The 22494-nt window shown below is 37.0% G+C and overlaps 1 protein-coding gene across 4 annotated transcripts in view; it reads right to left on the bottom strand.

Annotated features, from left to right (window-relative positions):
* SMYD3 (SET and MYND domain containing 3) overlaps positions 1-22494 on the bottom strand; it is a 430287-nt gene that overhangs the window by 304475 nt on the left and 103318 nt on the right. The gene's annotated exons all lie outside the window — the stretch shown is intronic.

The following is a 22494-nucleotide window of genomic DNA, read 5'->3' as shown; positions in this document are numbered from 1 at the left end:
GAATAAGTAGTGGAAGCCAGAAAGTGTACCACACACAAGAAAACACACATGTAGTTTAAAACCCAATGTACACTTAGAAACTGTTCTAGGGAGATTTATTAAGAAGTACTACAACCACTGCAGACATACCAAAGCAATGCTCACCTCTGTGGGCAGAACAGACCACATGCTTTCAGAAGTGTGCTGCTCACCACCAAACCTGCAGACGTTTTAGTCAGCTAATGCGGTTTCTTGTAACAACTGTTCTGTTTTAACTCTAACCAATTACCACCATAGGGGGAGATGATGTATGTGGGGAGTGTTTACCTTTTAGTTGTCAATCACATTTGGTAACTCTCCTAAAACCTGTTCTGTGTTTTATAGCGGGCAGCGTCTTGTGCAGGTGGTTGGCACATAGCCTGAACCTTAGGCCCCATACAGTACAATAACAAATAGCTTTACAGCATCTAGCTTTGCACAAATACTACACTGTAGCTATGGGAAATCTATCACCACCCAGGGAATCTGAAAGTAAGCAATATTGATTCTTAGCCAACTTAGTGGTCAACTCTTGAATGAGCAACATCCATCAGGAAGGTTTTATTGACAACAAGGCAGTCACCACGCCCACAACCATCTTAGAATTTGACCTAGAGATCTTACAGCAACATGAATTTCTGTGGTTTGCCAGATACTAGAGCTCAGCAGAGTATTTTATGGCATTCTTAGAGACTCATAACTTTTTATAACCCTGACATTGAATATTCAGGCTATTGTTACAACAAAACAGATAATAAATGACAAACTATATAGTTTATTGGTAACTCATTTATTAGTCACTGTAGCTTTTAATAGTGTATTTTGGTTAGGTGTAAAAAGCATTGTTTATCACTATGCTCTATCATAAACCAATTCCTTTTCCAACCAAGCACTCTTTGTGACCACAGCTCATACAAGCTGTCATTTGACAATACAAGGACTTTGACGGCAATAGCATTTTATGGACTTTTTACTCTTCTCCCCTGTTCCCAGCCGTAATCTTCAGTCATACAGCACAGGATGTTAACCAATATGAACCAGAAAAGAGGGAGACTCAGATTAAAAATAATTTAGGGGAGAAGGAATTTTGAACTGGAACACTTTCTTGAATAATTTATAGCACAGTTGCTGTAAGCAGCACGATGAAGTCTCCCCCATACAGCAGGTATGGACAGACAGCGACAAAGGAGCAGAAAGCTCTGTGTTGGCAAAAAGATTGTATTGCTGAACTACAACCACCACAGTGTCCTGGGAGAAGAGTGATCTGTGGCCATGGTGCTTCTCATGGTAACAGATGCTGCTCAGGAAACACACAGCAAGTCACTTCTGCTTACTGAAATGACAGAGACACATGAAACAGCAATGAATGGTGAAAAATTATGAAACTAGTTTTTCAAACCAGTTTCAGAGGGCACCTATGAAATGAACACCTCCAAGTTCGACTTCTATGCTATGCAAAGTGGTAGAAATAACAAAAAAGAGAGCAGAATTAATATAGACAGAGATGAACATTATGAGTCTATACAGTTCTCCTGGAAGAAATGACACCTCACAAATCTACCAGACTTCTTCAAAGTAGTAATCTAACTTACAGAGTGGATGACTGTGAGTTAGCTGACAGCCTACCTGAATTTCCAAGAAAGGTTTTTACAAAATTCTTCACCAAAAATCTCTCCCTCTCAGAAGCTGAGACTTCATCAAGTAGGTGGAAAAACCTTCTTGCAAAATATTAAGTGGTTAAAGGATACAAAATTACTGTAGAAATGGTCAGTTTTCATAACGGAAAAGGGTCTGTGGAATCTTGCATGCATCTGTGCCAAAACCTACACTGTACAAAAGGAGGTGAGTTGGCAAAGTCTGCTGACAATATAAATTTATTCAGGATAATCAAGTCCTAAACTGACCATGAAGACCTGTGGAATTTCTATAATAAGCGACTGGAAAATAAATTTGCAGATAAAATTCAACTTTGATAAACACAGAGTAATACATTTACAAAAAATAACCACACCAAGGCACACACCATAGTGGGCTTCAGAGTCCAAATCCTGACACCAATCAGAAAAGAGATTTTCTGAATCTTCTGAATTTTCTAAGTTCTCTGAAAACATCAGCTGAAAGCCAAGCAGCAGTGAAAACGGCAAATTAAATGGTAGGTGCTATTAGGAATAGAACAGAGAACAAAACAGAAAAAGGTCAATGTGACAATGAATAACTCCATAAAGCATCCAGTTCTCTAGCACAGCATGCAGCTGTGGTCACCCTATTTCAAAGGGAACGCAACAGAACTGGAAATGTTACAGAGAAGAGCAACACCATGGATGGAAGTTACGGAGTTATGTCTATATCACGAGAAGCTCAACAGACCCACCTTGGAAAAAGACATCCAAGATATGAGGCAAAATTACGCATGGAAGGGAGATGATGAACAAATACTCATTTTCTTATGTATGAGAAATATGAAGCTGAATGGAAATATCATGCAGAATATTGACAACAAATTAAACTCTATATAAAGTATAATCACATTACAGACTGTATTGCCGTAGGACACTGTAGACAACAAAGATAGAAACAAAAAGCAATTAATTAAGTGGAAAAAAAGTAAATTTAGGCCTCTTGAACAAATCCAGATTCAACTCTGCTTGGAAAGACTCAAATTACAGCATACTGCATCCTGGAAAGCTACACTGGAGGGAAGATAATTTTGTATTTGTCTTGAAGTATTTATTTCTGGTCACTATCAGACAAGCAAGTGGGCTAGGTGGATTTTGGCTTGACCTAGCACAGTTGTTCTTATGTTCTGATTGCCCTATCCTCGCCCCAGTGAATCCCACCCTGCTGACATCCTTCTTCAGAGCACAAAAAGAAAAAGCTCATCAGCTTACTTGTCCTGACCTCTACTCCTTCATCTCACCAGCAGTTTCCAAAAGGGCACAGGGAAATCCTTGTGTAAATCACAGAGGTGAACCCTAAAGAAGAAGAATAAATCCCTGCACTATCCTCTGACATGTGTCATGTATCAGTAAGCTGCTGCTCTCAGTTTCCTTTGTAATGCAACCGCTATCACTACTGGCATTAACTACCCCCTTCACTGACACTTGTAGACAGGCCCCACAATTCATGGCCACAAATGGTAATCTCCATGAACAAGTTCAAAAAATTGTGCTCATCTCTCTCCACACGTCAAGAACCACAACAGAGACACATGGATGTTGGCAACTTAAAATGTCGGAGGACTGATTCTCCCAAAGAAAGCAGCACTCCTCTCGTCTCATTTTCATAATTCAGTGTGGTGTAAAGAATTTCAAACAGTCAAATAATTGGATACCAACTCCTCTTTGAAAAAAGGTAAAGTAGCTGTAAAATGACAGGACATTGGAGAACTACGCCAGCCCTGCCATTATCAATGACATACATAGATAGCATTTCCATTGCAGAACTGGTAACACAATCACAAGGTAAAAAATGTAAAAGAAAGGCTACAAAATCCAAACAAGGAGAAACTCCACTCGTATTTGCCTGCATTTTCTACAGCTTCTTATGATATGTGAGGACAGTAGGTACTTCACAATAACATCTACCAAAGTACAAGCAAAGGGCAAAGTGATAGAAGCAGATGAGAGTATGAAAAAGCTTTGATATCTTACAGCATGTTGTGTCTAGCATGCATGACCAAGTTCTTTGCCTTTTGTTTCTAATCAAGTTTCTTTCTGTGCCACTCTGGACAATGCTGTCACTCTCCTGATTGCTCAAATTTGTAATTCGAGCATAACCTCCTGTTAAGACATCCTTCAGGTTACATATCCAAATTGTCACTTATACTGACATAGTATTTCAAAGACTTAAGTCATTTTGTAGTTTCATAGTATCCATGCAAGATTTACATAACAACTTATAAAAACTATACAGGGCATGGTGCTATCAAGGGAAGCCATGCATTTGAATCATCCTCTAGAAGGCGGATGTCATTTCATACCACAGTGTGATTCACTGTCGTCGCTAGGATGGTAGAGAAAAAGCAGAACCATAACAAGGGCATCAGAGAAAGCAGTAGGACAAACAGAAAGTTTAGGATAAAGTTCCCTTAACATAGTCAGTAAAAACTCTGGTAGAAACTGTATCAGTGAATATAACTGGTGTTGGAGAGCTTCAATACTTGAAGATCTTTAGAAAAAAGGTCTTAAGTGATTTACCAATGAAGCTTAAATCAGCCACATGAAAAAGCAATTATTTGATAACTACCCTGAAATAGCTAGCATACAGTCAACAATATCACATTAAAAATAAGCAAAATTCATAACCAATATAATTTCAAAATACTAGAACAATTTGACAGAGGGAGTATTAAATCAACTAATTTTTTAATATTGAATAAACACTGTAATCTTTGGAGCAAACTGATCATATTTTCATCTTCTGTGTATGGTAGCATTAATGTTTTAATTTATAACTGATTCTAAAATGCATGGACTAAAGCAATAGCTCTAATGTAATAAATGTTTTAAACCGCATTCTGTTAGTAATCCATTATTTGATCTTGATATGGCCAATAAAACTACTTACAGAAATAGAGTTTCTGGTTTCTCCCATCAAAGCTATGTAATCTTCAAAGACAGACATTCACTAAATTGAGGAAGGTCATCAATCTGCAAGTTTTAATAAATGTGTACCAAACAATCTAGGAAGTGATGAAAATTTAAAAAAAAAAAAAATCAGGAAAAATTAATAACGCTGAAGAGAAGAGATAGTAAAAAAATTAGTTAGGAACGTATGAGTTGACCTTAGGAAATATAAATAAGTGATCCTTTTTCCTCTTCACAGGTTATACACCAGTTTTCTTCTCTGGAAACTGCAGCAGAGATTAAATCTATAAAAGAATCTAATTAATTATACAAACAGCAGCAATATTTTTCGCAGCTGTCACTTAAAAGGAAACTTATTGGATGTGGATACCTGCCTCCAATCTAGAAAGGTAACGGGGCAACGCACACGTATAGCATAGAGTTGTTCTTTGAATCACTGCAAATACACCTGTGCATTTGTGCTTATCTGCTTTGTCCTTGGATGCAGACTGATCTATGATTTGCAAACAATATTTTCTGGGTGCACTAAAAGTAGAAAAAGGAGGTGAAACATGTAAACAAAACTATAAAACAGCTACTGATGCCAGCCAGAAAATCCAGAAAAACATCCCTCTTTCAGACAGTTGTGCTGAGAGATCTTTTTCTTATTCTTTTTTTTGATTACCAGAAATATCAACAACAAAGCAGGATCTTAACTGCTGCTTCATAGTTCTTCTGTCCCTACAGCTTATTCTTCATCTAAATTCATGACTGTAGTTTGGGATATCACCATTAATTGCTTCAGAGACCATGAAACGTCAAAAAGTAGGTGGTTTTGAATTGATGCAGGAAATTAAGCATGGGAAACAGAGCGAGTCCTCAAGTCCAAATTCATTAACTTACATTGTTTAAAGCAATTCTCTCTCCCCTGTTTTCTGAGCTTTAAAAAATTATTATGCAATGCAGTAATTACATATGGGGAATTATAATCTTTCGGCTAAATTTTTTATTTTAGTTACCTACTTCATGCTTTGGAAGCAGGAAGGAGGAAGCTGGCAACTTCATTCTCTTTCATTTTTTAGCCCTCCCACACACTTCACCACTGAAACAAGCCAACAGATTTGGTGCATGGTGAATTCTGTCAATTTTTAAATTTTGACTTGGCTTACGTAATACTACGCCAACATGAAAGAAACACTGGCTGTAGGAAGAGGCACAGCAGTACTTTTTCAGCTCAGCTAAAACACACTTTAGATCACCCATGCTAGCATACTTATCAATGATCTAGAACAGGAAAGAAAGTAGAAATGCATAAAGTAAAAATGGCAGTAATAGTTGCAGATGAGAAAGTTATTACAGTGTGCAGGACCAGAGAATACCATGCGGTGCTTCAGAACACACTAAATGAACTAGTAAAGCACCAGCAAAATATACTCCATGTTGATGGATGAAGAATAAGGGAGAAAAATTACCATCCAAATTATCAACTCAAGAAAGCCGGCACCACAGAAAGCAATGGCAGAGAGAAAAAAAGAAAAAAAATAACCTCTGCTCATCAGCAGTTGTGGTTAAAAACCAACAACAATGTGTAAGGATCACTACGGCAAAGCATGTGGATTAAAATTTGAAGGCTGTTATCGAATTAGTGCATGAAAGAGAAGAGTGAAGAAAATCACTTTAAGTCCTATGTATGAAAAACAAATCAAGACTGTTATCTTCGGAAGGAAAACCTAAAAGGACATGATATTGCAAATGGTCTAGAAACCAGTCATGAACTTCTCATAATGTAAGAAACAAAGGAATTCTCCACTGAAGAGAACACTCAAAAGAGAGTAAATTCAAAATGGATAAAACAAATACTCTCCCCAAATTATGTCATTAAAGCTCACTTCCACCAAAAAGTAAGTGAAAAGAAGAACTTAACAGATTTCAAGACAGGAAGGGATATTCAAGAATTTGTTGGTCATATCCACAGGATCTCAAATTAATTTATAGGAGAGATGTTAATCCTCCTTAAATCAATTGCTTGTGAAAATAAGTTCAAATATCTATTAAAACCCCATCCATTCTTCTAACAATGCAGCTAGAGTTGATTACTTTTGGAATTTGGTGACTGCTGTAGATGGCCACCAGATCTAAATTAATTGGCTCTTGCTGTGATTCAAATAGACATCCATTTCCACGCTCCCTGCAGGATCTCCAACAGCTCAGAGGTAGAAAAGGAAGGAAGACGTGCAAAAAACCCCAACTTCTTACCTTCAGCAGAAGTAACAGAAAAATGTTTCTTCAAACTGCCTTCATAAATTTCAGAACAGCTAGGTATTTTATCTTCCATGCTTTCAAAGCACAAATACTTTTTAAGATGTTTATTAGAGATGGCATTACAAAGATAAGTGATCATAGATGAAGTTGAAAGGGCATCAGTTCGTACTGGAGAAACCAGTCTGCTCAGCCTCACTATACAGTTAAGGAATAGGAGCTAATTAACAATGTTTTACCTTGAAGTGCCAGCGAGTATGTTCATGGACAGCTACCGTGGAGCAGTTAACAACACGTACTTTGTTCCTGTGTCTAAATCCTTACACTCTCACAGCTTGAAATGGCTCAGTGAGGTCTGAGGTTTGTTGTTGGTTGTTTTTTCCTTTCCTTCCCTTTTAAGATGAAATGCAATTTGATATTTCAACTTCAAAACATTATGAGAAAATAAAGATAGTTTCATTACTTGACATACCTCTCTACTGAATTAAACTGCTCTAGAAGAGTGGAATCCAGGCTGTTGTGCATCATCAGCATCCAAATGCACCAGTTTGAAATTAGTTTTAACATTATTTGTTAAGCTGAAGAAAAATAATTTTGTCCAAATAAAAGCAATACAATACCGGTTCATACCGGTTCAGCTCATGTCAACCATAAACAAATCTAGATGTGTTCAAGTAAAATTTTTCACTAGTTTAACTAAATCAATTTTTAGCTAAGTTGAACAACTTCTGTGCTGTTCTTTTTCTTATAAAATGACTAGATCAGCAGAAGTTGGCACCTTCAGATTTGTCAGAATGACAATGATCATCTTAATGTAATAGCTCATTCCAGCTCTAAAAGAATTCAAAAGGAAAAAAAATTCAACATTTTCTAGTGCTTACACTTGGAAGACCTGTGAACAGACATAAAGCAGAGAGAGAAGAATGACAAAAAAGCCTTCAGTTTACTGGATCAATAATGCTTCAGTGTGTTCTCTTATTAACCAGCATACAGGTCATTCTTTCTAGCAATCCCTTTGATTTGTCTCTGGTCTGCAAACGCTGCTGCATAGAGAATGTTAGATTATGTTTTTATTCATTATTAGTTTCTATCTCTTCTCTCCTTACATATTTATTTGTATAGCTGGGTAAACTATGGACCAAACCAGTGGACTTCTATGAATTTAGTCCAATACCAGAAATAACTAATTTATATAATCACTGTAGTGACACTGTCCTAAGACAGATTTGGCTTGGCTTTGTTTAGTTTGGTAGGAAATACGGGCAAATGCTGAAAAACACAAGGTCATCCAAATTATTGCTAATAACGAAGCAGTGTCATATTGATTTTCTTCTGAAGACCTCCTCTAATGCAATTTAGAATATTCCTCCAGCACACAGAAATGTCATCTTTTTCCATAAAGCCTGTACCTTTCTCACCATCACACAACACATCTTTTACATACACAGAAAAACTGAGAACGCATTGTTCTTACCTTGGAAATAAAACTATTATAAAACTAATTGTTTAACAACATTAAGGGCAAAATGAGAAACTAAAGCCGAGAAGATCACATCACATGTACAGCTTCATATTAATGAAGTCTTTATTCTTACCAATTTAGGGAGAAAAAATAAAACTGCTCTTCAGAGGGAAAAAAGCACAGATTTCTATAAAGGCTTTTTCTTTTAATAAGGAATTTACCCCAAAGTTTGTAGAGTCTGTCAGCACCTCTTTTGTAGCTGTTACACATGCTAGTTTTGTATACTATCACTTCTGTCTCATTTCAAGCTACACTTCTGAAGGATGTGGGCTGGCATGTAGGATGTCCGGATAGTAATCTTTTATTTAATTTTTAAAAGGCTAAATTTAAATCATTAGTTTAGCCATCACCTTAAAGCAGAGAGGAAAAACAAGTCTAATCATCTGCCTTTCATATATTTTACTAAGATTGCTTAAAGAGCATCAGAATTCATAATAAAGGACTGTACTACAGATAGATAGATATGATGCTGCACAGCAGGGGCCAAAACATATAGCTGTTTAAACCATTAGGTCCAAAAGTGTCTTAAATATAGTATCAGAAATGCATGCTAAAGGTCTCCAGCCATTAGACAATCAAACTATTTATGCCCACCTTTGGCTTGACCTTAGTGAAAATATGAGCTTCTCCGACTTAGATCACAGCTGAAAATCCCAGGACCTCACTTAATTCCTGGCTCTTCTGGAGACCATACCTGCTCTGAAATGAAGAGTGAACTCCTCACTGGAAGTTATGTCAAGCACCAATACAGTTAACCAAGATTACTTCTGAATGCTGAAGGTCAATATATGTCGCTTTGTTTTAGAGAAGATGAATTAAAAAATCGGGATGCTTTCTTAACAAAACCAGTCAGTCACAGAGCAGAACAACTGCTGAAAATCCTGCCTGAAACCCATCATTTGTCAGCACCCATCTTCATTTCTTCTAGACACCCTGCTACCCAGTATGTCCCCTTATTCTCTTTCTGTTGCCCTCTCCTTGAGCAGGTATCTGAAATTTTTTTGATGGGATGGGCTACAGACATAATTGAATGCTAAGATCCACACCATTGCTCTCCCCCCACGCAAGCGGTGGTTTCTCAGATATATTATCCTATTCTAGTCTGAAGGACCATTTGGCAATATTGAGCAATGTGATGGCAAATACCTTCAGCATTCTGGTCTACTAGTTTTCCTTTAGCCCATTTCACTTCATATTTTCACCAGCATATAGCTTCCTTGTGTTTCTGAGGGAAGCTCACACTGCATAAGTTCAGCATAAAAACAAGACAAGCATTCTCTTGTACCGAGAATCATCTTACCCACCTCAGATCATTGCTTACTTGCTTGCTGGCTTCCTATTGAGATGAATTCCCTGGCTATTGGCCCCAATATAACTGATGAAGATTGAGAAAAGACATTTTAAGACCCATCAAAGTCACACATTTTTGCTAGTGCCTTGTAGGTCCTCTGATTTACACAAGCACAGACCAGCTCCTGCCTCAGCCACTGTAAGATATTGAAATCGGTCACCTGAAATCATCTTTCAGCTGCAAAGTTGTAAGGGTGTGTACTGGTTGTTGGGAACATGGGGCTTTTGTGTAGTAGGATCTTCTGTTTTCTTGTGCAACGCTTCTTTTAGCCAGCAGTATAAATCTGGGGACAATCTCACTATCCTAGGTACTTTCATATAGAAATGTTCCCTCTTCAAGGTTTGCGCTGAAACACCAAACTCCTGAGAATCTTTTGACCTTCAGAGTCCTTTGCAAATTGTTTCTCAGACCACCTACCTTATTAGAGCTGATTTCAAAACAAATAGAAAAAGAAGTTCCCACATACCACCTCCCATCCTGTGGGGCATTTTATGCACTGGGGACTTATATACATTTTAAAGCAACATTTCCATTTACAGACGTAGTGGTTTCCTGCTCTTTGTTACTATATGTTATTAGCCTCAAAGTATGCAATTATCAAGTGATTGCATCAGAAAACCTGCTGATTATAGCAAATTACTTCCATATCATCGAGAGCTTTGCCAATTTTGCAATGTATTATCCTCTTGAACCGTTTCCCACATCTTGCAGGCACCACACTATATGCCTGACACATGTTCTGCAAAGCAAAGAGCTCTGCAACAGAGCACTGCTTGGGGCATCTTAGGTTATGTACCAATTGAAGAGACTTTGAAGGTAATAGCAGGGGTTGGAACAGGAATTCGAGAATCTTAGCAGTTTTGGTGCTCCTTCCCACTTCCTCTCTGCAAAAATATAGCAGTGCTCCTCTAATGCCCTAGCACACAACACTGGCAGACCCTGGCCCATTTTGGGTCTATGAACAGAAGCACAAGAGACACTTGTCCAGAAGTCTGGTTGCTGGAATTTTTTAAATCAAAGCCATGCTAGTTCAAGACACTTGCAATGCTCTCTGCTAAGTAAAGAGCTGAAATCTAAATACTCTTCATGGGATAATCCTTACCCATTCAAAGAGAGACTAGCAGTCAAGAAAAGAAAGGTTTTGTCCTTTGCAGAAGATAAAAGAGAGACCCACAAACAGTTCTGAGCAAGCAACCCTGTTGCTAAGACTTAAGCAAAGATGAAGACACAGCATGTGAGGACAGACCTTGAAAGGCTGGCTCCTGGTACACCTAATACAGTGCAAGAGCATAAAGGAGGAAGGAACTGATGAAATACTGGGGGAGAGGGGAAGTCGGCTTTAATTTTTTGTTCAAGGGTTCAACTGACTAGAAAGAATAATGATTTAAGACCTGTGTCCAAGACTTGTAGAACCATCCCTGGGGAACTAGGTTGGCAAGAAAAGTATTCTTTTGTTGTCTGTCCAGGAAAAAAAACCAGAGGTACCAATGCAGACATGTAAACACATGGAACGACATGAAGAGGGCAAACAGCTTTGAATTGTGACAGCTTAAAAGGGACAATTGAGAAAGGCAGCAGCTCCCAGATGCTTTTTGAACTAAGATTTATCAACACACCTACTCTCTAAATTCAGGAAGGAAAATGGGACTCAACACTTGTAACATACGGCAAGCATTAGCAATCCTTCGACCAGCAATTTTTCATAAGCTTGCCAAAGCTAACTTTATAATGGAATGTCAGTCAAGAGGCACAGAATCGACAATGTAGTTTTTAAAAAGCAACACAGTTTGTCTTCAAAATGGTCAAAATTAATTTATTCCATTTTGTATCAAACAAAACTTCATGCAAGATCATTTTAAGGACTATTATATTCTAATGGGAAAATGTTTCCCTTCAAAGTATTTAAAAGGTAGCAGTGAATAAAGCTGTATTCTAATTCATGACCGCTTTCCAGAGAAACATGGTCAAGTTCCTAAGTCCTGCTATATCTTTTAGAAACTTACACATGGACAGGGCTATCTAATGTTTGTACCTGAATTCCCAAAGTTTGGGAAATCTTGCACCACCTTTAGATATCAGAGAAGGTCAAAATCATCACGGCAAATGTCTGAGAAAATTATGACAAATAGAAGTTAGGTCCTCACCCTGAATTTCTGTGTAATCTAATTAGATATATTTTAATAATGCATAAAGTCATATACACTTCAGTTACATAATCTGCAGAGTGTGATGGAGGGGAAATAGAAGTACAGAGAAAAGCAGCAGGAGGATACAGCTTCCAAAGAAAAGGAGATTTTAAAAAAAAAAAAAAATCAAGGCAAATTCAAAGCTGTTATATTTGCTGCTGCTACAAACACAGTTATGAAACTTTCCAATAACATGATGTTATTCCAATCTTCCAATCTTGAAATATTAGATGTTATTTCAGTCTTGACTGGGCAACAAGTTTGAATCAGAACACAATTTTTCAGTATTCTCAATATTATGGTTCCTCCTGTACTTTCATTAAAATACAGCCTACTGTAACCCTGGCCTCAGTTACATCATTGCTTTGCATCAATAATATTATTAAAACTAATATTGGACCTAATTTGAACTATGGCAACTAGGAATCAGAACAGAACAAAAAAGCAGACTAAAAAATAAAAAGGTGATTACTCTTTTTCAAAATACTTCTGTAAATATAATCATTTTAACATTCTTATTGTTAGTATTAGTTAACAGTATCAACCAATATAGAACAAGTTAAGTTTAGTAAATCTGCTGAGCTCAAATGTCTCACATGACTTAATATGCACTATTTTTAAAATTCACAGGTGAAAGAGCCATCTACATGCTACTTGTGAAAGAGTGATCAAATGCAAACTAACAATCTCTACAGGTGTCACTACTGAGCTAACAAGAAAGTTAAACCTTTCTAAAAGATATATGCTGTCATTTACTTTTCCCTGGAATGCAAGAATCAAAATGGATGCACTTAGGTAGCTATTCCATACATGCAGCACACATCAAAGTGGCAAGGACTGCAAACAGAAGACAAAGGTAGATACCTGCAGAAAAAGCAACTGCATGAAAAACATGAAGCTAACAGGGATTTTCCTTATCAGACACCTATTTATTGTTTTTCCCTATTTCATCCTCCACCTGCCTTCTGATTTTGTATGTTAGACGTGCTTATCTTAACAAATGACTATCGCCACTCATGATCTCAGGCAAACACTAGAAATTCAAAAGCACACCAGTGCTCCTAACAAAGTCAATGCAGATTTCTTTATGGGGGGAAGGAAGGTGGGAGGGATATGAAACTTCAGTTGGTGGGTAGCCTCTATGCATATACCAGTACTTCTACCTTTGAAGAACTTGACCTGAAGACTTGAACCTACATCAGGTTCAAATTTTGCAGTTTAAATGTCAGTCATGACAGAAATTAGTCTTTTTCCTATCCTATTGTTCCTATTATTTTGTAATGAATATGCACTTTTTTTGCAAAGTGTCATATACACTATGCACATACTCTTCAGTACTGTGGGAAATCAGCAAAATTCAGAAAAGGTTATTTGTTCATTTATTTTTAAGAACAAACTCAAACCCCAAATCCAGTAGGAATAGCAGAGATAGTTCTAGTGGCTGTCTACCAAGTTATACACATAGTTTATTTGTAGTCTGATTATACAAGCTTCATATTCGTTCTAGCTCTTCAAGTGTACAGTCCTGTGGTTTCAATTTCCATTGGTACTAAACTGACCCCTGCTGGCATGATTTGTAGTTGTTGAAAACATCTGGATTTTTAGAAAGGTTTATAAGGATGGAAACAATTTTTTTAATGGCACCCTAAAGTGTGCTAATCCACCTCCTTGTACAAATCTTTGTAACCCAAGGAACTCACAAAATTAGTTTCTGAAATGACCCAGAAAGGAGCAATCAGAGTATAGGGAGGAAAAATGAAGGCAGACATATAAGATTATGTGGCTATTCAGCAAGTCTGTGCATAAGAGATAACACTTTCTCACCAACCTTAAAACCATATAAGCTCTTCATAACAAAACAATGTCACTTTAAAAAAAAAATTAATATAGTCACACATTTTTGAAGTTGCATTATTTGAGCATTAAGACACTTGACTTTTGGGGAGTTTAGTATAATGTTAACAGCAAATGTTGAAACTGATAGTTTTTCTTGGAAATTTTTTCCTCTGTTAGGTTAGTTTTTTCCCAGAGAATGCTTACATAAGGGTGCTGTAAAGTAATAAAATTCCCCCACATGGGTTCTATCACAAAATTTTCTCAGAAATATTAACTCAAAGGGAAAGCTGATTTTGTGGGCCTGGCCCAGGCTTCAGCATCTCATGCAAATAAAACTATTCATCAGGAGAAAGGTCATGCGAAAGTTGAGAAAGTGCTGTCATATTTTCCTACAGGTCTTCAAAGTGCTTCTTAATAGGTCTGATTGCACTTCTCCCCCATTTCTTTTTCTGCCAAATTTCCTTTGTTGCTACTCCCCATCTGCTAAATGGCAGCCTCTGGGATGCACAGAAAAGGCAATCTGAGCTAACAGAAGGTCTCTTTTCATGCACACACGTACACGTGTAAATAGGCTGGTCCATGCATCTTTTTTTAAAACAAATCAAAATAAATTGCACCTAATTCTTTCCATAAGTCCATAATGAACATGGTCACTGTGATGAGACAAACATGTGTGTGCTTTGTACATGTTTTGACACTGGAAACTGTTAGACAAAAGAAACTGAATCCACAAAGAGCAGAACTCACAAAACCTAGTTTCCTTGGCTTTCAGTCACAACACCTCTCTCTGCTTCAATTATCTCATGTCTATTACTATATTGTGGTGGCCGTTTCCTTAGTGAAAACACTAAGGGGTCTCTTCTCACCTACATTTGTATTTTCACAAAACTTGTAGGAATAGCTTTGAAACCTCTGTCCCTCTGTTAAATGTGATGGTGATACATTGGCAGTTCTAAAAGTTATTGGGGAAAGAAGAAATGATTGTCAGACAGACAATACAGAGCATGATCAACTAAGCCACATATTTCCTTAGGAAACCGAGCCAAAAATGTATGTGAATTGAAAATAAAGACCACAAAAGAAGGAAAAAGGAAGTTACAGAAGAGAAAAGCTAGAAAGTAATGTTGGGGTTTTTTTCTTACGACATAATAATTAAAGAGAGTGGCATGACAGCAAAAAGCAACCGGAAACAGTGAAATAACAGCGTTGGGAAAATAGGGTCAAAAACTACCCCACTTTTCAGGGTAGGTGTTTTTTCTGCATGCTGTCAAAAAGAAGTCATTTAGTCATTTTACTCATACAATATTTTAGTCCTTTCAAACAATTGCAATTGTAGAATGCAAAGCTATATGTGCTTGGAGAGAAAATACTGAGAACAGCAAGATGGGGGATGAAGTTTAATTTAATAGACAATACAAACTAACACTTTCCAAAGATGCTTTTGGGAAAACTAGAACAAGCAGCAGCCACTTTGTGAAGTAGGCTTTTACTCTGTTCTGATTTATCCCACCAGGCTTAGGGTAGATTACTATAGACATAGATGCACACATCTCCCCAGTAACCTATAGGCAAGCTGTTGTATACATGTTTGAGTGCACATGCACATGTGTGCAAAGTATAATTATAAAAAGCTCGAAGAATACATCTGAAACATTTGGATAGATGGGACTGATAAAGTGTCATTGTGGACATGCACAAATTTTAGATAATGCAAAGCAGGTACTAAGTCCTGATAACCAACAATTGCTCAGGCATTTATAACACTCCCAGATACAGGCTACAAGATACAACCACAACCCTGTAAATGAATTTTAAAAAAGACTCTTTAGCCAGTCCTTATATTTGTTGCCGTTGTTATCTTTAGGTTATCACATGTGTGTTTGGACATGGTGAAATATTACCTGCTTTAATTTAGCATTTAAGAATATTAAAGTTGACAACTGAGAATTAATACACACTCACACAAGGAAATGTTATGATGAAATTATTAGCATGATCTAAAATCCTACCTTAAATGAGGATTTTTATTTTTTTTAAGAAGGATACAAGTGCTATCAAGGCTGTGTATTAGTACATACACAGGAAAAACAATCTATACTTTTTAGTCAGACGAGAAACATCTTAAAAATGAGAAAAATATTATTTCATGTATGGAACTGAGGTGCTCCTTACACCCATGGGACATTTGTCCCCCCACAGTTGATACCAGTTATGTACATTCATTCCGTCCTTCCGACAGTACTGAAATCAAAACAAAGCTTCAAATGTAATTATTTAAAGAAAAGAAAACCACCACCTTTTTTCTGGCTAAACAACTACTCCCATCCACTGTTTTGCAAGCTGCCCCAGCATACAAACTTAAACTAAGTTATTTAATTATTGGCTTCTCCAACAGATAACAAATTTTTGCTGGTTCTTGAAGACTGAAAGTCACTCCTGCAGATCAAAAATGCTTTAATAGAAAAAGAGTACAGTTTATTAATTTATTATGTCATACTTCTTTGGGAAAGCATGATTTCAAGCATTCGTTTACTTTAAAGATATAGCATTACAGCATTCAGTTTTATATCCACAGTTCAATAATTAACAGGTCAACTCAGTTTTATTCACTGAGGTTATCAGCCAGCCAATGATAAATTATGCATGCTTCTTCATTCAAGAAGCACATTTTCTACTCCATATTTTGAAATTAGTACTACTGGACATATGTATATCCAGTCTCGTATACAATTAGAACATGTCCTGAAGGATTCTGATTTTCCTGGGCAAATGCTGAAGTAATTCAGCACATAAAATCTGTCATTTTTGCAAAGTGTACAGAAGCACTGGCAAGATCAGAGAGGTTCGGATTTACATTCTGTTTTGATGAAGTGACACTACCTGCAAACTGCCCCTTTACTAGACCTGGCTATCTAAAAAAAAAATTCTTCCAGGGATTTTATAAAGAAGCAAATGCCTTTCATGCATACTCTGGGTTTTTTGCAATACTGTGCTCCAAACTAATGGAGGATAGTGACAAAACCTATGATCCTCCTTAAATTGTATAACACAAGCTTGCTGCTGTCACTTACCAGCTGTAAATTTCTTCCAGCCATGTGTCAACCTCATTTCTACCTACAAGGCAAATATTTTATATATCTAAGCATTCAAGTGGAACTGTATGTGGTGTGCTACAAGCAAATTAGTTAAGAACACCCTAAAGTAAACTACTGTAACTCAAGGAAAAAGCCAAAGCAGAGGGAATGCATAGTGCTAAATAAACTATTTATTAAAAAACAAACAAACAAACAAAAAACCCACAAAACCCCCAAAACTTAATTCCATGTTAAAATCTTGAACAAGCATAGAATTAAAGACAGAGTGACCCAATAAATAAGAGATGGGTCAGCAAGAATTCTAGCTTGCATTATTGATTTTTTCAATATACTCAGCAAATACGTTTCTGCCTCAGTTTCTTCATCTGAACAATATGAGTAAAATACTGAAGGACTCAATAATAAGAAGAAATTTAACAGGAATATTCTAAAGATACAAATAACATCTCAAATCATTCTACAGTAAAAACAGAAGTTTAACATCTTTTGTCCCTGCTTTGTCATCTTGCATCTTCTATTAATCACACACTGGCTAAAAATGTTAAAGACTAAATACATACATAAGAACATAGGCTCATATAATAGGGAGCTGACCTTCTGAATTACAGAAACAGCATAATTCTACTTATGATATGAAATGCTATTTCAGCTAGTTGAGAAAGCAAGTCCTCTCGCATATTCACTCAGTTGCATTAGAGCTTAAGCACCTTGCTGGAATAGATAAGCCTTATTCCTCAAAAAGATAAACCGTGTTCTGAAAGGAAACGCAAGCTTAGGTTGCCCATACTCCAGCTCAGAAGTCAGGACTGCCTTGGCACTGGGTCCCAGCTAACCAACCCTACTCGGGGACAGGTTGCATTCACTTCCATGCTAATGGTGCTGGCCACAGACCCTCCTATTTGGCTAGCTGAGAGCTGTACAGGAGTACATTCAAAGCTGTCTGCAAAACACTGTACCAAAACGCTCAAAGTCATCTCTTCAGAAAGGCTAATTTTGCTCAGGGTATCAAGCAAATTTGAGTCAATTAAGGTTATTTAAAAAAAAAAAATAAATTAAAAAGCACACAGATCAAATCCAACAAGTACGGGGTTGAATAATTTACAAAAATTTAAGGATAAGACACATTTAATTGGAGACATTTAAAGACTGGGTCAGATACTTCTCAGAAAAAAAATTAGAAGTAAAACTATACTTCCAATGCTTCCTAGCATCCTTGTGCCATAAGCAAATAGAGCAGTCTTCACTATATATTTGGAATAGCACTATTTGGAAACTGCACCCCTTAAACACAGTTTCTTAATAAACTATGTATCTCTGTCTCTACTTTTGAATATATATAAAATACAGTTATCATACAGAATTGGTAAATGAAATTCAATGTGTTGTTTTATCAATTGTATTTATGTGTTCAGAGCAGTGGTATATAATGGCAGAACTTGTAGCAAAAGCCTAACGTGTGAGTTGTGTTTAGCCTGAAGTATTAGACCACATGTTTGGAGGCCATTAGGAGTGTAAGAGTCCCACTGCATCTGGTTCTCTTTATGATCTAGGTCTTGCTGCTTATTTATATGTGGACTTCAGCTCTGTTTCAGATAAGGTAACTTCCTCAAGTAAGATGAATAAATCATGATTCTTCAAAAAATGCAGCAATCTTCTTTACAAACAGTAAGAAAGGTAAATGAATGCTGAGAAACTTGGAATACTACCACATTAAAAATATGTAAACTTTTTGCTGACAGAATTGATAAGAGTTGATAAGATAGCTTAGTCAACACAAATGCCCATATGTCTAGACCACTGAGTACAACCACAGTTTGCACATACAGCATAAGTAATCTATCTTATCCCAAACTGAGCAGACACACAAACATTTTTGACCAGTAATAATTTGTCTTACCCACATAAATATGCCACACTCTTTAAAAGTCAACACAGCTACTCAAGTGAATAAGGCAGCACGATTTGGGTTTTTTATGGATGCCTACAGATTCTGTTTTAAAAAGCCTTTTTCAACTTTCTCAGAATTAAGAGTTTCCAGTGTTGATCTAGCATGATGACTGCCACATTTCCTTTCAATACCAAAGATTAAGTCTTCAAACAGACCAAATCCAATAAGGGGATCAGGTTTTAGTGAGGTTCCTTTTTTTTTTTTTCTTTCTAATGGAAAAGGCTGATCTGTGAATTCACAATTGCTGCCTGTGGAGGTTTGTTTAGTACATCAGTTTGTTATTCACAAGTATCAGCAGAAAGAATGCAAAAGAGACATTAGTATATGCAAATTTGAGGACAACCTTTCAAAATACTCAGTCAATGGGCACATATAAATGACTAATGTAGATTTTTTAATTGCATGTAACATAAATAACTGCTTTCTTGCAGTTCAAACAGCATATCAACAAGATGACTATTCTAAACAGTTTTAAGAAATCTGTATGTTTGCTTTTCTTTTGCTTAATAGCAAAAGAATGGATTTCACAATGGATAAAGGAAAAAGTTCTCAGCAGCTGCAGATTTGAGGCCACTGGAGTTATAAGCTGTTCTCAGAGGCTCATAATTCTTCCATATCACTCATCTGTTTTGGCTGAAATTTTCCAAGCAGACTCTCTGATTCAGGCTTTCTTTTTGCGGGAAAGAATGAGGAATGAGGAGATTGGAGGGAGGAAGAACTGAAAGATTTAGGCAATAATATCTTAAACATTTTTGAAGTTGATAGAAATACTTTCTTTTGTCCATAAAAGAAAAAAAGTCTTAGAATTATTTTGTTGCATTACTGTAACACTTCCACACTGTGAAGTAATGATAAAATCTGTTAGAGGTGTCTAAAAACAATTCACCAGAAAGCAAATTTTTAAGACTTGGAAAAAAAATGCCAGCAAAAAAAATTTCAGTACCAACTTGTTAGAGCTGAACTATCTTCTAGTTTTGCTCCAAATATACCTTAACCTCTCAACTCCTATGTGTGACCTAAGGTGTATTTGCAACTTTTGGAGTAACTGGCTTTTCATGGGACCTTCCTTAATTTACTTACCTTGTAGTTTTTTAGAACATACCAATATGTTGACCAAATTAGTGCAAAAGAGCTATTACATTTGTTTCAGTGAATTCATACTGATCGTGATCATTGTTAACATTCAAGCAACACTGAAAACGCACAAGAGATCACGTGTTTCAGTTTACATTCCCCCTACACCTCATTGCTCAAAGATGGGAAAATTCAATCACAAAGTCTAGGTACTTAGGCTCTGTACTGCTAAAAATTGACTGAAGGAAAACTCCACCTCTTCTTAAAATCCCAAACCCTGCAGATGCAAAAGGTGTGTCAAATTCTCCCCTTTTGCAATGACTTTTCCAAGAAAGGAAATATATACAAAACATCCTTAGCATAACTAACGTTTCCAACATTGATTAAAGATATGATACAGAAACTGTAGAAAAGCAAACTAGTTTCCATTACATTGCCAAAACTGTTGGGTTTAACTTCTGTAAATATATTCTTCAGTTTAACAACTGTATAAGAATGTTGTTAAGCTCTTTTTACTTATCTGAAAGTTTTAATGCTACAGGCTTTTAGTATTAACAAGAAAATACTGTTATATTTTTGCCAAGAGAAATTAGACCAAATATCAAAGAGCTCAATAAAGCAGCTGACAGACATAAACCCGAGACATTGTCATTCTGAGAACACTGTCAGGATTTAAATATACAGCAGTAGACCCTGGGGTCATGATACCCACCCTACCCGCAAAATGAAAAGATTTCAACCTTGACACCAAGGCATGATGAAGCCACCAGCCCCAGACAGTTGGATTCCCTGGGCAGCAAAGATAAATTGTGAAACAATCGAGAGGCACGCCAAAGAAGGGGAGGAGGAAAGGACGCGAGGGATCTGAATTCATAAAGGAAGAACAAAGATGAGGCTCAAAGGAAGCACAGAGATTTTAAAAATGGCTCTCCTCACAAATTTTACAAGCAAAGTTCATTTTTGCACTCGAAGATGTGCTTTTTAGCTTTAAGCTTTTCTGAGCTTTCAAACAGATTTTTTTTAAGATTTGTAATGGCATTTCTAAATGCTTCAAGGCACTTGAGTTTTTATAATTCAAACCACACTGACAGAATACACACTACATAGCATGTAAATTGAGCAAGTGGTTTGGAAAAGGATGGCCTAACACAGAAATCTACTAAGCAATCCTACCACTTCCACGTGAAACCAGCAAGGAGCATCTCTCCTATTTTTACCACCTCTATTGTTACACCTACATCATATTTCTCCTCAGCTCTTACCACTCTCCCAGTTCTGTCACTGCATCTAGTATCTTTTCTTGTTTTCTGCCTTTTTTTGTATCATCCTCAATCATAACCTGTAACCTGGGTAGCTCTTCTTGCTACCCATTTCTTGCACCCTATGGTCTGCTTTTTCTTTTCTCTCCTTAGCCCACTTGCTACTTTGTGTTTCCCCTGCAACAGCCGCCTATATTTCAAACAGTCTCTTTTTTACCTGGGAAGCAACCTTTTCAAACACTCAAATCCCACTCTCTTTGGATGGCTTTCTGTCACTGGCCTCCACTTCAGTGTGATCTCCTCTTGCTTTGCTGCTTGACCTTACAAAAAAAAAAAAAAATTCTTACAGCTAAACACAAAACGTACTACAAATATCGTAGCTCATATAATCTGTTCAAAGACCAATCCAGGCTGCAGCACCACAGCAAATGTCACACTTGTGATCTTCCTTTTTACTGAAATTGCTTTGCTGTGCAAAATTCCAGTTTCCATTTATAACAAAGTAGCCGTCCCTTATTTTCTTCCAAGCCCTCTCCTGACACAGAAGCATGGACACAAGCCTTGTGGCATGCTGAGTACACGTACTCATGTTCAACCCCCAAGATACGGGGCCGGAAAGAGAAAAGAGAAGATGTGGGAAGAAGGACTGAGGAAGGTCAGCTAAAGCCCACTATGGGCAGGTTCCTAAAAAAATACCTGAAGAGCAAAAGGCAAGTTAAACAAAACCCTAACTTATTGTTGCATTTCTTTCCCAATTTTAAATTAGTTTGCTTCTATGCCTATGCTATAATATTTTATACTTCGGTTTTGTAAAATGTACAGGGGGGCATCTACTTCTATTCCACTGTGGACTCCTTTGAATGAAAAGAAATTACAGACATGCTGATGTAACTAATCTGCATTCCTTTTGCATGATGATAGCTGTGAAATCAACAGCTAGCAAAAGATACCATGCTCCTACTTCCTTTGAAAGCAAAGCTCCTGATTGCTTTCTCTTTCCTGTACTTGAGGGAGCTCCTCCTCTTCCTGCTTAAATAATGGAGAAAGAGGTGATCAAGTGGAATATTACAAGTGGGCATGCAGGAGCAAATGTTAACTGAACCTACAGTGGCAGAGGAAAGAGAAGCAGCACTGGCATCACCAAACCTGAAGCTTTCAAATGTGTCTAAACAAATGGGTCAGGAACAAGGAATATGCATTGAAGCATGCTCCGTTCTTCAAAAGCTGGGAGCATAAAAACATTCCCATTTGTAGATTCACACGCAGCCTGCACACTGATGCATGGACACACATACATAGCCCTTCTTTAGCTACACACTTCTTGGTACTTGGAAGGAAATCATTAGGCTTCTTGTTCCACTGTGTTCTAACCATCTTTCTC

This window comes from Haliaeetus albicilla, chromosome 13 (assembly GCF_947461875.1).
Source record: "Haliaeetus albicilla chromosome 13, bHalAlb1.1, whole genome shotgun sequence".
NCBI classification, from domain to species: domain Eukaryota; kingdom Metazoa; phylum Chordata; class Aves; order Accipitriformes; family Accipitridae; genus Haliaeetus; species Haliaeetus albicilla.
Note: the sequence above shows the minus strand (reverse complement) of the source record. Positions and strands in the feature narration are given on the sequence as shown.